This window comes from Heterodontus francisci, unplaced genomic scaffold, assembly GCF_036365525.1.
Source record: "Heterodontus francisci isolate sHetFra1 unplaced genomic scaffold, sHetFra1.hap1 HAP1_SCAFFOLD_51_1, whole genome shotgun sequence".
Taxonomy (NCBI): domain Eukaryota; kingdom Metazoa; phylum Chordata; class Chondrichthyes; order Heterodontiformes; family Heterodontidae; genus Heterodontus; species Heterodontus francisci.
The window spans coordinates 51,208-66,839 of record NW_027141937.1 but is presented as its reverse complement, the minus strand read 5'-3'; the positions used below and the strand labels follow the sequence as shown (position 1 = coordinate 66,839).

The window sequence follows — 15,632 nt, the reverse complement described above, 5'->3', positions numbered from 1 at the left end:
CAAGTATCTCACCTCCTGACACCTCAAATCCTGTCCACCATGTACAAGGCACAAGTCAGGAGTGGGATGGAATACATCCCACTCAACAACACTCAAGAAGCTCAACACCATCCAGGACAAAGCAGCACACTTGATCGGCACCTAAGCCGCCACCTTAAACATTCAATCCCTCCACAACCAGTAAACAGTGGCTGCAGTGTGTACCATCTCCATATGCACTGCAGCAACTCGCCAAGTATCCTTCAACAGCACCTTCCAAACTCGTGACCACTATCACCTCGAAGGACAAGGGCAGCAGATGCATGGGAACTCACTACCTGCAGGTTCCCCTCCAAGTCACTCACCATCCTGACTTGGAACGATATCGCCATTTCTTCACTGTTGTTGGGTTACAATCCTGGAACTCCCTCCCCAGTAGCACTGTGGGTGTTCCTGCACCATATGGACTGCATCAGTTCAAGAAGGCAGCTCTCCACCACCTTCTCAACGGCAATAGGAATGGGGAATAAATGCTCGCCTTATCAGCGATACTCACACCCAAGAATGAATAAAAACCAAATCACTCTCCACAGATTCCCCACAATCTGGGCTTGGACATTTACTTCAGGAGCACAGAGCTTTATATCACTGCAACATGAGTTCCAATCTTCATATTCTGTTCACTTTTCACATTATTTTCGACCAGTCCACGAGCTTTTATTAATTCAGTATTCGGGTCTCTGCTCCTCCGCCGTTTCTAACATCTCACCTCTTGAAAAGTTGCTCTGAGGCTGTGTCTCTCTGATTTCTTGCCAAAGGATAATTTTCTGCATCTGCTCCCTCGCCATTTGCTTTTCCCATTTGTCTTTCACTTGGTGCAAAGCCAGAGAAAGTAAAGATGGAAGGAAGGAGGGGAAGAAAAATCCAGCTCCATTTCGTGATCCCTATTTGATCTTCATTCCAGTGCAGTTTGGGTGAAGAATTCCAAATGTCTGTCTCAATTTTAATAAAGTATAACCAATTCTGGAATCACTATCTGGACACAGACAAAAACGGGTTTTGAGGCTGACTTGACACAGAAACTCCCCCAACATAAACAGTTCATAAACAAGCGACAAGGATGGGATTCGAACCCAAACATGCAGAGCACAATGGATTAGCAGTCCATCGCCTTAACCCCTCGGCCACCTTGTCAGTTGCATAAGCCTGCTTGTCACCTTCAGCACAACTTCTAGCTGTGCAGCCAGCTGTGTCATGATGGAAATATATCTTCTGCAAGTAAATGAAGTTGGGAATGGAGCGGTGTGAAACATTTTCAGACCATGTCCAACACATTTCTACTCAGTGTTAAAACCCACCACGGAAAGACTGGAACATACAATCATTTCATCACATCATGATTAACATCACTCAGACACCGGAACCATGAGGTCACTGATGAAGTCATGATGACCGAATTTCTCATGAAATGACAACTGAACTAACTGACTGGAAGAATTGCTTTAACTCCACATGATCAGAGAGACACAGCCTCAGACCAACTTGTCGGGTGGTGTAAACAGATATCACTGCTTCTGATCTTCACCAAAACAGAGAGTGAGATGTGACATTGATCATCAAACAGACTGTGAGAGTATACAACAGAATAAAACACATGGAGAGACACTGTGGAATAACAAATAGATTTGATTGGAATGTTGAAATTTTGATTGGAATGGATAAAACACCAGAAACAGAAGATTAAATTGGGATTCTCATCATTATATTGATCTGGGACAGAAAAGAGAAACTGATGGAAAGAAGAGAAGAAGGAAGAAAAGAAAGGATGGAACTGTTCCATTTTTTCAGTTTTTTCACTCACCCATCAAAGCTGATGAAAAAAGTTGCAAATAACAGAGAATTTCACCAAAAATGGAGATTAAATGTTGCTGAAACCTTGGATCGAAGGATGCCCCAATAGATCACCTGTTTAACTGTCTCCTCACTGGGGGATTTCAATCAGTGAGCAATATTATTCTCTACTTTTTTTGTTAATTGGTCCCAGAACTGTCACTTGGAATTAATATCAGTGTTCTGACTCCTGAATAATAAAATTGTGAGTTTCTCGATATTTTCTGGACACATTTCCTGCTGAAAGAACTAAGAACTCTTTTCTAATTTACACAATACAAAATACACACTCATCAAGCCTGCTAAGCTAGCATCCTTGGTGCTGCTCTCTCTTCTCCCAAACTTCATCTCATGTGACTGTTACATTATCACTCTGACAGTGGGAGGGGTTGATCCACCATCTTCAACATTAACCCTTTACATCCTTATACCACACTGTCTGTCCAAAAAAAATGGGTGGAGGGAACTTCCTTCATTCATCAAAGCACCAACAGCAGCACAGTGGCGCAATGGCGAGCACCACAGCCTCACAGCTCCAGTGACCAGGATTCAGTTCTGGGTACTGCCTGTGTGGGGTTTGCAAGTTTTCCCTGTGTCTGTGTGGGTTTCCGCCGGGTGCTCTGGTTTCCTCCCACCTCCAAAAGACTTGCAGGTTGATAGGTAAATTGGCCATTGTAAATTGTCCAAAATGTAGGTACGTGGTTGGAGAATGGTGGGGATGTGGTAGAGAATATGGGATTAATGTAGGATTAGTATAAATGGGTGGTTGCTGGTTGGCACTGACTCGGTTGGCCGAAGGGCCTGTTTCAGTGCTGTATCTCTAAATAAGAAAAGTAAAATAAAAGCTACCAGTCGTAAATCAACTCAAACCCATTAGAGAGATAGAGGGAGACTGTCAGAGAACTTCCTGCATCCAGTCCTGACCCTGTCACACTCAGCAGCTTCTCACCCAGACCCCACTCTCATCAAAACTGAACATTGTTACCGAGACCCTTCAAATACTGTTTATAAAAGGTAGAAAAATTCAAACTTCATCACAGCTAGATTGAATAGAACAAAGTTTAATATCTTCTCGTCGTCACTCGGTAACCACATGAAACAGTCCTTAAATCAGTAGCATAAATTATCAGCTGTAAGAATGTTTGTCATTGGGTTGAATCATTTCTGTGTGATGAATGTTCCAGCATCATAAACCAGGGGAACGTATTGACTGAGCTGTGTCTTCATCTCTTCTGGACAGTTCACCCTTCATTCTGCTCTGATTCACTTTCCCAAAGCGGATCTGCAGATTCTCAAATCTGGAGACTGGGTTTTCTTATTTTGTTCCTTTTGATTTTTCTTGCTCCTGAATGATAATATATTCCAACCTCGGATAAAACTTGCCCTGTCTCCCGGTCTCGGTTAAAAGCGACAAATAACGGCAACAACATTCTGAAACAAACAACACGGTCACATTATGCTTCAGTGAGATTAATGCTGAGGCAGTTTCCGTGTCGAATGCGATTGTGAACAAATTTCTCTCAAGGAAATTGTGAGTGATCAAGTATTTGCACTGAATTTCTGTGCAAGAAGGGACAGTTTCAAACAGTCATTCCCAAATCACTTCCTTCACAAAGAAAAAGACTGTGCTGTCTTAACGTGTGACTCAACTTCACAAACAAATTTGAACTCGAAGTTCAGGAGAAGACAGAGATGTGAATGATTGACAGTGTAATCTTTAAATCATAATTTTCCGTTTCTTCGTTGAAGTGAGGCTCAACCCTAAGCCACTAGAGATCGCGGAAAGCTACAAACTTGGATCCAGAATTCAGAAAAGTAGTGAAATAGTTGGTGAGTACATTGTGACACTGAAGAATTTATCACCACCTTGCAACATTGGCACATTCTTAGACCGTACATTATGAGACAGATTTGTGCTTATATTGGTGGATGAGGAAAGATACTAAACACACAAAATCCCAATTTGAGCTAGTGTGTAAGATTGCTCTTTCCAAGGAGATAGCATCAAAGAATGCTCGTGAATTTCGTCCTATGCCAGTGACAGTAACACACTTCAGAGGAACTTAAACACACTGGTAAAATGGGCTTTCACACAACAGATAACATTTTACACAGAATTGTGAAGTGATACAGTTTGGGAGGAAGAATGAGACAATGTACACCAATCTTTTTTGATCAATGTTTGAAAAGGTTGCTAAGAGCAAACAGGACACTTGGCTTTATTAATAGAGGCATAGAGTAAAAGCAAATAAGTTATGCTAAACCTTTATAAAACACTGGGGCTGAATGGCCTACTCCTGTACCTCCACAGAAAGCTTCCACTCCAGGCTCAGACACCCTCTTCAGGATCACTCTCCATACATCCCGCCACTCCACGCACGGATATCTCCCTCAGGATCAGATCACAGCTCCACAGTCCTGCCACATCCAGTCGTGAATGGTGGTGGATAATGAAATAACTAACAAGATGAGGAGGCTCCAAAAACATTCACATCCTCAATGATGGTGGTGCTGAGCAAGTCAGTGCAAAAGGCAAAACTGAAGCATTTGCAACCATCTTCAGTCAGAAGTATTAAGTGGATTTGATCTGTGCTAATTTCAGCTCCTCATGCTCGCTGGTGCCTTGGTTCTCTGGTGCTAATTTCAGAGTAAATCAAACAGCTTGACAATTGGAGCCAAAGAAAAAGACACAGGAGAGTTTGAAAGTGCCAAAACTTGGTATTGAACCAAAAAGTGTTTAACTGTTAGTACAGCACGAACTCAACAAAGCTATTTCAACAACACACTAAAGCCACCATTCTGTCACTGCTTTGGAAGACAATATATACATTAAAGTGTTTGTAAAAAGTTACAGAACACAACATGTGAGTAATATTCCCCATTGTTTTCTCAATACTGATGGACTGTGAAGTGGGAGACAGCCAGAAGTCCCACTGTGCCACACTGACCCTGAGCTGTGAGTGAAATGAGATAAAGTTCAATCTTTAGCAGAGAGATTCTGGAGAGAGGTAAGAGTCCTGAATCAAGGAAAGACTTTCTGACACAATAAAAGCAAAATACTGCAGATGCTGGAAATCTGAAATAAAAACAAAAAGTGCTGGAAATACTCAATAGCTCTGGCAGCATCTGTGGTGAGAGAAACAGAGTTAACATTTCTGGTCTGTGACCTTTCATCAGAACTGACACAGGTTAGAAAAGAATTAGGTTTTAAACAAGTGAAGGGGAGGGGCATGTGGGAGAGAACAAAGGGGAAGGTGTTTGATAGGGCAGAGGGCAGGAGAGATTAAATAACAAAGCTGTCCTGGGACAAAGTGTGTTAATGCTTGTGGTTGCCTGACACCAGTCATGCTCTGATGTTATTGAACACAATGTTCAATCCACAAGGCTGTAGAGTGCCGAATCAAAAGGTCGGGTGCTGCACCTCGAGCTTGGGTCGATTTTCACTGGAACACTGGAGCAGGCCAAAGACAGAAATGTTGACATGAGAGCAGGGGGGAGTGTTGAAATGGCAAGCAACCAGAAGCTCAGGATCATGCTTTCGGCCTGAGCAGAGGTGTTCCACCTAACCTGCTTTTGGTCTCCCCAGTTTAGAGGAGCCCGCATTGTGAGTAGTGAATACAGTATACATAATTGAAAGAAGTACAAGTAAATCGCTGCTTCACCTAAAATGAGTGTTTGGAGCTTTAGATAATGAGCAGAGAGGAGGGAAAAGGGCAGGTATTATATCTCCTGCGATTGCATGGGAAGGTGCCTTGGGAAGGGGAAGAGGTGTTGGGGTAATGGAGGAGTGGTCCAGGGTGTTGTGGAAGGAACAATCCCTTCGGAATGCTGACAAGGGAGGGGAAGTTGCGTTTGGTGGTGGCATCACGCTGGAGGTGGTGGAAATGGTGGAGGATGATCCTTTGGATGTGTTTAGAGATACAGCACTGAAACAGGCCCTTCGGCCCACATGGTCTGTGCCGACGATCAACCACCCATTTATACTAATTCTGTACTCCGACCACATCCCCAACTGTCCCTATATTTCCCGACGACCTACCTATACTAGGGGCAATTTGTAATGGCCAATTTACCTACCAACCTGCAAGTCTTTTGGCTTGTGAGAGGAAACTGGAGCACCCGGAAGAAACCCACACAGACACAGGGAGAACTTACAAACTTCACACAGACAGTACCCAGAATTGAACCCGGGTTGCTGGAACTGTGAGGTTGCAATGCTAACCACTGCGCCACTGTGCTGCTGTGGAGGCAGGTGGGGTGGAAAGTGAGGACAAGGGGATCCCTGTTGCAGTTCTGGGAGGGAGGGGAAGGGGGAGGGCAGAGGTTGAAGGTCCATTCAACTACACTGGGAGGGGGGAGTTGAAATCTGGTGATGTTGATGAATTTAATTTCAAACACCCCTTGAACTCTCTGCCGATGAAGTCTGGAAAAGGGAAGAACAACCACACCACATGGGTCTCAAATTCAAGACCCTGAGACTAAAAGTCTCATGCTCCACCAACTGAGCTAACAAGGCCTGATACAGTACTTCTACTCTGTCTGTTATTGGACGGATGCAGCTGTTGTCTCCACCCCAAGGGCGGGAGTTTGTTCCACCAACCATGAAGCAGCTTCCTATCAATTCCCAAAATTATCAGTAAATCCACTTACAGAAGCCCCAAAGTGTGATATATTCCTCTCACTCATCGATAATAAAACTTATAAATCTTTTTACCTTGCAAATGCTGCCATCTATTTTGTCAGTATTTATTTCTCTCTCCTTTTTGTTTAGTACATGCATTCCTTTGGAATTTTTTTCCAATTATATCTGAGGGAAGAAATGAACAGTTCTGGCAACTCAAAACTGGGCATCCATGAGGCACTGTGGGCCATCTGCAGCAGCAGAATTGTATTTAAACACAATATGTTACCTCATAGCCTGACATATCCCTCACTCTACCATTACCATCAAGCCAAGGGAGCAATAGTGGTTCAATGAAGTGTGCAGGAGGGCATGTCAGGAGCAGCACCAAGCAGACCTAAAAATGAGTGAAGCTACAACACAGGATTACTTGCATGTCAAACAGTGGAAGCAGCATGCAATAGACAGAGCTGAGTGATCTCACAACCAACAGATCAGATCAAAGCTCTGCAGTCCTACCACATCCAGTCCTGAATGGTGGTGGATAATTAAACAATCAACAGGAGGTTCCACAAATATCCCCATCCTTAATGATAGGGGAGACCAGCATATCAGTGCAAAATACAAGGTTGAATAATTTGCAACCATCTTCAGCCACAAGTATCAACTAAATGATGCATCTCGACCTCCTCCTGATGTCCCCAGCATCGCAGATGCCAATCTTCAGCAAATCCACTTCACTCCACATGATATCAAGAAATGGCTGAAGGCACTGGATACTGACAACATCCCGGCTGCAGTGCTGATGACTGATGCTCCAGAACTAGCCGCGCCACTAGCCACGCTGTTCCAGTACAGCTCCAACACTGGCATCTACCCAGCAACATGGAAAATTGCCCAGGTATGTCCTGCAAACAAAAAGCAGGACAAATCCAACCCTGCCAATTACTGCCCCATCAGACTCCTCTTGATCATCAGTAAAGTGATGGAAGGTGTCATTGACAGTGCTATCAAGCAGCACTTACACAGCAATAACCTGCTCATCAATGCTCATTTTGGGTTCTGCCAGAGCCACTTGGTTCCTCAATTCGTTGCAGCCTTGACCCAAATTTGGACAAAAGAGCTGAACTCAAGAGGTGAGGTGAGGAGACAGTGACTGCTCTTGCCAAGGGCATCAAGGAGCCCTTGCAAAATTGAAGTCAATGGCCACCAGGGAGAAAACTCTCCACGAGAATTCTTTGAGGAAGTGACAAAGTTGATTGATGACGGAAGGGCTGTAGATGTCATATACATGGACTTCAGTAAGGAGTTTGATAAGGTTCCCCATGGTAGGCTGATGGAGAATGTGAAGTCGCATTGGGTCCAGGGTGTACGAGCTAGATGGATAAAGAACTGGCTGGGCAACAGGAGACAGAGAGTAGCAGTGGAAGGGTGTTTCTCAAAATGGAGACGTGTTCCACAGGGATCCGTGCTGGGACCACTGTTTTTTGTGATATACATAAATGATTTGGAGGAAAGTATAGGTGGTCTGATTAGCAAGTTTGCAGCCGACACTAAGATTGGTGGAGTAGCAGATAGTGAAGGGGACTGTCAGATAATACAGCAGAATATAAATAGATTGGAGAGTTGGGCAGAGAAATGGCAGATGGAGTTCAATCAGGGTAAATGCGAGGTGATGCATTTTGGAAGATCCAATTCAAGAGTGAACTATACAGTAAATGGAAAAGTCCAGGGGAAAATTGATGTACAGAGAGATTTGGGTGTTCAGGTCCATTGTTCCCTGAAGGTGGCAACGCAGGTCAATAGAGTGGTCAAGAAGGCATACGGCATGCTTTCCTTCATCGGACGGGGTATTGAGTACAAGAGTTGGCAGGTCATGTTACAGTTGTATGGGACTTTGGTTCGGCCACATTTGGAATACTGCATACAGTTCTGGTCGCCACATTACCAAAAGGATGTGGATGCTTTGGAGAGGGTGCAGAGGAGGTTCACCAGGATGTTGCCTGGTATGGAGGGTGCCAGCTATGAAGAGAGGTTGAGTAGATTAGGATTATTTTCATTAGAAAGCCGACGGTTGAGGGGGGACCTGATTGAAGTGTACAACATCATGAGAGGTATAGACAGGGTGGATAGCAAGAAGCTTTTTCCCAGAGTGGGGGATTCAAATACTAGGGGTCACGAGTTCAAAGTGAGAGGGGAAAAGTTTAGGGGGGATATGCGTGGAAAGTTCTTTACGCAGAGGGTGGTGGGTCCCTGGAACGCGTTGCCAGCGGAGGTGGTAGACGCGGGCACGATAGCGTCTTTTAAGATGTATCTAGACAGAGACAGGAATGGGCAGGAAGCAAAGAGATACAGATCCTTAGAAAATAGGCAACATGTTTAGGTAGAGGATCTGGATCGGCGCAGGCTTGGAGGGCCGAAGTGCCTGTTCCTGTGCTGTAATTTTCCTTGTTCTTTGTTCTTTAGTTGGAGTCATACCTAGCGCAAAGGAATATGGTGATAGTTGTGGGTGGCCAATCATCTCAGTCCCAGAACAGCACTCAGGAGTTCCTCAGGGTAGTGTCCTAGGCCCCAACCATCTTCCGTTGCTTCATCAATGACCTTCCCTCTATCATAAGGTCAGAAGTGGGGATGTTCGCTGATGATTGCAAAATGTTCAGTAGCATTAGCAACTCCTCAGCTACTGAAGCAGTCCGTGTCCACCTGTAGAGAGACCTGGACAACATTGGGCTTGGGCTGATAAGTGACAAGGAACATTCAACCCACAAAAGTGCCAGGCAATGAACATCTCCAACAAGAGAGAATCTAACCATCTCCCCTTGACATTCAATGGCATTACCATTGCTGAATCCCTCACTATCAACATTCTGGGGGTTACCGTTGAGCAGGAACTGAATTGGATCAGCCACATAAATACCGTAGCTACAAGAGCAGGTCAGAGGCTGGGAATTCTGCTGTGAATCACTCACCTCCTGTCCACCATCTACAAGCACAAGTCAGGAGCGTGATGGAATACTCCCCATTTGCCTGGATGAGTGCAGCTCCAACAACACTCAAGAAGCTCAACATCATCCAGGACAAAGCAGCTCGCTTGATCAGCACCCCATCCACCACCTTAAATATTCACTCCCTCCACCACCAGTGAACAGTGGTAGCAGTGCGTACCATCTACAAGATGCACTGCAATAACTCACCAAGTTTCCTTCGACAGCACCTTACAAACCCATGACCTCGACCACCTAGAAGGACATTGGATGCATAGGAACACCACCATCTGCCAGTTCCCGTCCAAGCTACACACCATCCTGACTGGGAACTATATCACCGTTCCTTCACTGTCACTGGATCAAAATCCTGGAACTCCCTTCCGAACAGCACTGTGGATTTACCTACACCACATGGACTGCAACAGCTCAAAAAGGCGGCTCACCACCACCTTCTCAAGGGAAGTTAGGAATGGGCAATAAATGCTGCCGTTGCCAGCGATGCCCACATTCCGTGAAAGAATAAAAAAGAGATTTGCCACAATGGTAGCAGGGTGAGGGACTTCAGTGATGTGGAGAGATTGGAGAAGCTGGGGTTGTTCTCCTTGCAGCAGAGAAAGTTCCGATAAGATTTGACACATTTGTTCAAAATCATGGAGGTTTTCAATAGTTTAAATCAGGAGAAACTGTTTCCAGTGGTAAAAGGGTCAGTAAGCAGAGGACACAGATATCAGGTGATTGGCAGAAGAACCAGAGGTGACATGAAGAACCATTTTTTACACAGTAATGTGTTGTGATAAAGAAAGAAAAGACTTGCATTTATATAGCACCTTTCAAGACCACTGGACATATCAAAGCACTTTGTAGACAATGAAATACTTTTGAAGTGTAATCACTGATTTAATGTCAGAAATGCAGCAGCTAATACCCACAAACAGCAATGTGATAATGACCAACTGATCTGATTGAGGGGCAAATATTGATCACAACACCAGGGAGAATTGCTCTTCACTTGTTTGAAATTGCAGCATGGGATCTTTTACATTCACCCAAACATGCAGACCAGGTCTTGGTTTAACATCACACCTGAAAGGCAGCACCTTCAACACCCTCAGTGCTGTACTGGAGTGTCAGCTGTGAACTCTGAATCCAGAAGCTTGTGATTTCGAGGTGAGTGTGACCAACTGAGCCACAGCTTTTACCTGAGTCTCAATCCTTCTACCAACAGTTTCTCTCTATCGGGTCTGTCACGACCCCTCATGATTGTGAACACCTCTATCAAATCTCCTCTCGAAGGAGAACAACCGCAGCTTCTCCAATCTATCCACATAACTGAAATCCTAACCATACGTTGCAGAAAGGAATTTTTCCTCAAGTTCTTTCCAGTTTTGTGAGCCACATTAAATCTGTAACCTTCGGTTATTGACGGTTCAGCAGTTAGAAACAGTTCCTCAGAATTTACTCTACCTCAAACCTTCAAGGAAGCTCTGCAAAGTAACTGAAAATCAAGTTGTCAGAAGTGGGATTTAAACACATGCCTCCAGTGAAAGCTGCAATCTGAACAGAGAAGCTGAAACCGCTCAGTCACCTCAACTGTTCAGACATATTGCGAGAGTGGTTAGCAAAGCATGTGGGATCTTGGGCTTTATAAATAGAGACATTGAGTACAAAAGCAGGGTTGTTATGCTGAACTCTGGTTGGGCCCCAATTGGAGTGTTGCATCCAGATCTGCTCACCAATCTTTAGAAAGGATGTGCGGATTCTTGAGAGGATGCAGAGGAGATTTACCAGAATAGTTCCAGGGATGGAGGGTTTTAGTTTCAAGGTTAGGTTAGAAAAACAGGGTTTTTTCTGCCTGTATCAAAGGAGATTGAGGGGAGAATTGATGGAGGTGTCGAAGGCTATGACAGTTTTAGATAAGTTGGCAAGGAAAAATTGTTCCCATTAACTATTGGTACAAGGACTAGGGGATTCAGATTGAAGGTTTTGGACAAGAGATGCAGGGGCAATGTGCGGAAGAACTTTTTTACACAGTGATTGGTAATGATCTGCAACTCGCTGCCCCCGAGGGCGGAGGAAGTGGAGACAATCGTTGGTTACAAAAGGAATTTCGATGGGCATTTGAAGGAAATAAATTTACAGGGCTAGGGGGATCGAGCAGACGAGTGGGACTGACTGGATCGCTCCATGGAGAGCTGGCCTGTACACGATGGGGCGAATGACCTCCTTCTATACCACAAATGACCCAATGACTCGATGAGTCTATGTCACTCTCAGAATCAAGACAACAGAGTGACAGATTTAACACAACATTATAACATATGTTTGGTTTGACAAATTCAATAATAACTCGTCTCCACTCCCAGTATTCCTAAATCCCACACATTCACTATAATGTGAACAATTATTTCCTGTTGTGTCTCTCTCACATTTGTAAACTTCACTATATTGGAGTGAGGTGACATCTACTGGCGGGAAGCAAGAACTGCAATCAAGCAGCAGAAACTCCACAGTCTGTCAGGGTGAAAGAAACATTGCAATGTGAGGAAATAGTGAAGGGGTTTGATCGGGTTGATGGAAACATGATTCCACTTGTGGTATCGTATGAAGCAAGGGCCGGAAATATAAAATTGTCGTTAATAAAAGAAATGAGGAATTCATGAAAAATGCATTTGCTTCGAGAATGGTTATAGAGATATACAGCACTGATATAGGCCCTTTGGCCCACTGAGTCTGCACTGACCATCAACCACCCATTTATACTAATCCTATGTTAACCCAGAATTCCCTACCACATCCCCACATTTCTCCTATCACCTACCCTAGGGCCAATTTACAACAGTCAATTTATCTATCAACCCACAAGTCTTTCGTTGTGGGAGGAAACCAGAGTACCTTGTGGAAGCCCACATAAACAACTTGCAAACTCCACACAGGCAGTATACAGAACTGAATCAGGGTCACTGAAGTTGTGAAGCTACAGTGCTCACCACTGCACCACCCTTAGAATGTGGATAGAGTAAAAAGTGAGATTGGATGGACAGAAGCAGTCTGAAAAGATGGCTCAAACAAAAGGTGAAAACCCTGAAATGTTAACTCTGTTTCTCTCTCCACAGATGCTGTCAGAGGTGCTGAGTATTTCCAGCACTTTCTGTTTTTATTTCAGCTTTGTAGGATATTGTTTTGATCTGAAAAAAATGCATGATCGGCTGTGGGTGCCAGTGACATTCCACAGGAGCGAATAAAAACTATGCCAACAATGGCTCGTTGGTCTAGGGGTATGATTCTCGCTTTGGGTATGTAAGTGATTAATATGTGAGAGGTGCTGGGTTCAAATCCCAGACGAGCCTTTCTCTGTTGCCATTTTTAGTTTAAGGTCATCGATTGCTTTCAGCCTTCCAGAAAGCGGAATCGATTTCCAAACTGAGCCTGCTTGAGGACAGGGGAACTGGATTCAAAGAGCGTGTCGACAAAATTGAAATGAACAAAATATACAGATTGTCAAGTGGGGATATAAGGTTGCAACAGTAACTAAAGGCCTGTACGGGTCAGCAAATGAAACCCGACCCAAGCCTGACAGCACCGCATCCGACCTGGTCCGAGTCCTTTCATTTTTTTCCCGTGCCCGAACTGACCACCAGAATGTTCAGTTAAACTTGCTTCCGTTTTTCACTTTTTAAGCTTGTGCAGGTAAGGCAACAAAAACTGTAACTGGACTTGAAAGGTTGTTTAAATGTACATTAAGATTAGAGCTACGTACCGGAGGTGATGAGCTGAAGATTGTTACCATAGAAGTTAGTGATTGTGAGGTCACTAGTTCAAGAGAAACTCGTGGAGTTGTGCCCAGACAGGTTGTCCCACACTGTATTGATTAAAATATTGCCCGAAGGCGAGAAAATATCATTATACATTCCCTGGACTCCTGCTTTACAGGTTGAAATACTTTCTGCAAGTTTATCCAGAGAGCAGCTGAGATGCAGAGACCAGGAAGGTCTTGAGTGATTAATTATTATAAAATATACATTCTTATATTAAAGAGATTGTGCTCTACCTTCGATGGAATCGCTCACTGCAGACTAGTGCGGAGTGTTTCCCGCCTTGACGTCCTGGCTGTCACTGGATCTTGAGTCCAGGCCTCTGGATTACTGGTCCAGTAATCTTTGAAATTTCTCCCTTGATCTAATATTTTAATCTGGTAAATCAGATTTTACAAAAAAAAAATAAATGATTTAAGTTCATGTTCAGCAGTGCCAAATGAATAAAGAAATTCAAATATATTCAAAATTATATATCAACTATTAAATACTAATGCCCAGCTTTGAATACAAAAAATGCCTCTAATTGTGTTCTGGTCTGGAATGGAATTCTTCAGTGTTTCTGTTTAGCTTGGATTGACTCATCGATTTTCTTGTTTTTCACTTTGTCGATGCCTTTGAATAATTGTGGATCCTTCTTCAGGGTGTCTTCTTTCACCAGGTAGTTCTGACCTCTGATGATGTTGATCGTAATATGCTTCAATTTGTTGATAGTTTTGGAAGTGTGCAGATTTCCTTTGCTTGAGTTTACAACATGGAACTTAGTCTGACGTGTGGACCCATGGGAGGATTTGAAAGCTGCCCTTGCATTGGAGCATACAGTTGCATCCATCCAAACAGAGTTACAGTAGAAGTGACATATTCAGTTCAGTCTGTCGATCATGGGGCTTTCAATCTCAGGGTTGTGAGTTTGAGCGCCATTTAGTTTTTCCACTTTTTAGGCTTCATTAGCAGAGAGTACAAGGAGTGTTTGAAATGAAATTCAAAAACAGTATGAGAAACGCTCTCTTTCATTCGGGACTCTTAACTCTCTGCAGCATCTCGCTGTGAAAGATTGAACTTTACCTCATTTCTTTTTCAGCTGGGAGTCAGTGCGGCTCAGTGGGACTTCTGGCTGTCTCCCACCTCACAATTCATCAGTGCTGAGAAAGCAATGGGAAATATTACTCATGGCTGAGTAAGCAGAGGACACCGATTTAAGGTGAATGGGAAAAGAACCAAAGGCAACATGAGGAAAAACCTTTTTTATGCAGCAAATGGTTAAGATCTGATATGTACTGCCTGAGAGTGTGACGGAGGAAGATTCAACCATAGCTTTCAAAAGGATATATGATAATTATCTGAAGGGAAAAAAAAATCAGCTTTTCATGGAATACATGAGGATGTGGCATGAGCTGAGTTGCTTGTGCAGAGAGGCAGCACAAGCACGATGAGCTGAATCCCTCCTTTTGTGCTGTAAGTATTCTGTGATCTATGATTCTATACAAAGTGAAACCAACACTCACATATGAGAAACTGACAGGTACAGTGTAAACCCCACACTAACAAACCAGCAAATGCCAGGGACAGAGTAAAACCAACAGTCCGAGACAAGAAACTGACAGATACTGTGTGAAACCCAAAAATCACTTATCAGGATTTGGCAGTTAATGTGTAAAAACCTCTCTTCAATATCCATCCTGCAAGGTACAAAGAAAATTAGGTACAAACCCAGGCTCATACTTCGAAGACTGAGAGATAAAGAGCAAAACACAGACTCACCTACAAGAGGCTGACAAGTACAGAGAATAAAATAGAGGGGGTGCAGATTAAAAACACATGCATGTAACGGATACTGATAGGGATAGAATCAAACCCTTTCTCACACATGACACGAAAATTGGTGGTGTCGTAAATAGTGAGGAGGAACGCCTTAGAGTACAGGCCAATATAGATCGTCCGAGGCAGAGAATATAAGAGCAGGGAGGTTATGACGGAGCTGTATAAAATGCTAGTTAGGCCACAGCTGGAGTACTGTGTACTGTTCTGGGCACCACACTATCGGAAGCATGTGATTGCACTGGAGAGGGTGCAGAAGAGAGTCACCAGGATGTTGCCTGGGCTGGAGCATTTCAGCTATGAAGAGAGACTGAAAACGCTAGCGTTGTTTTTCTTAGAGCAGAGAAGGCTGAGGGGAGATAAGATTGAGGTTTACAAAATTATGAGGGGCATTGATGGGTTAGATAGGAAGAAACATTTTACCTTAGCGGAGGGGTCAATAACCAGGTGGCATAGATTTAAGGTAAGGGACTGGAGGTTGAGATGGGATTTGAGGAAAAAAATTTACCCAGAGGGTGGTTGGAA

The 15,632-nt window shown here is 43.8% G+C and overlaps 1 non-coding gene across 1 annotated transcript; it reads right to left on the bottom strand.

Moving 5' to 3' along the window:
- Positions 1 to 1,091: 1,091 nt before the first annotated feature.
- Positions 1,092 to 1,173, bottom strand: trnas-gcu (transfer RNA serine (anticodon GCU)). Its single transcript has one exon. It is a non-coding gene; the product is annotated as a tRNA-Ser (tRNA).
- Positions 1,174 to 15,632: the final 14,459 nt, after the last annotated feature.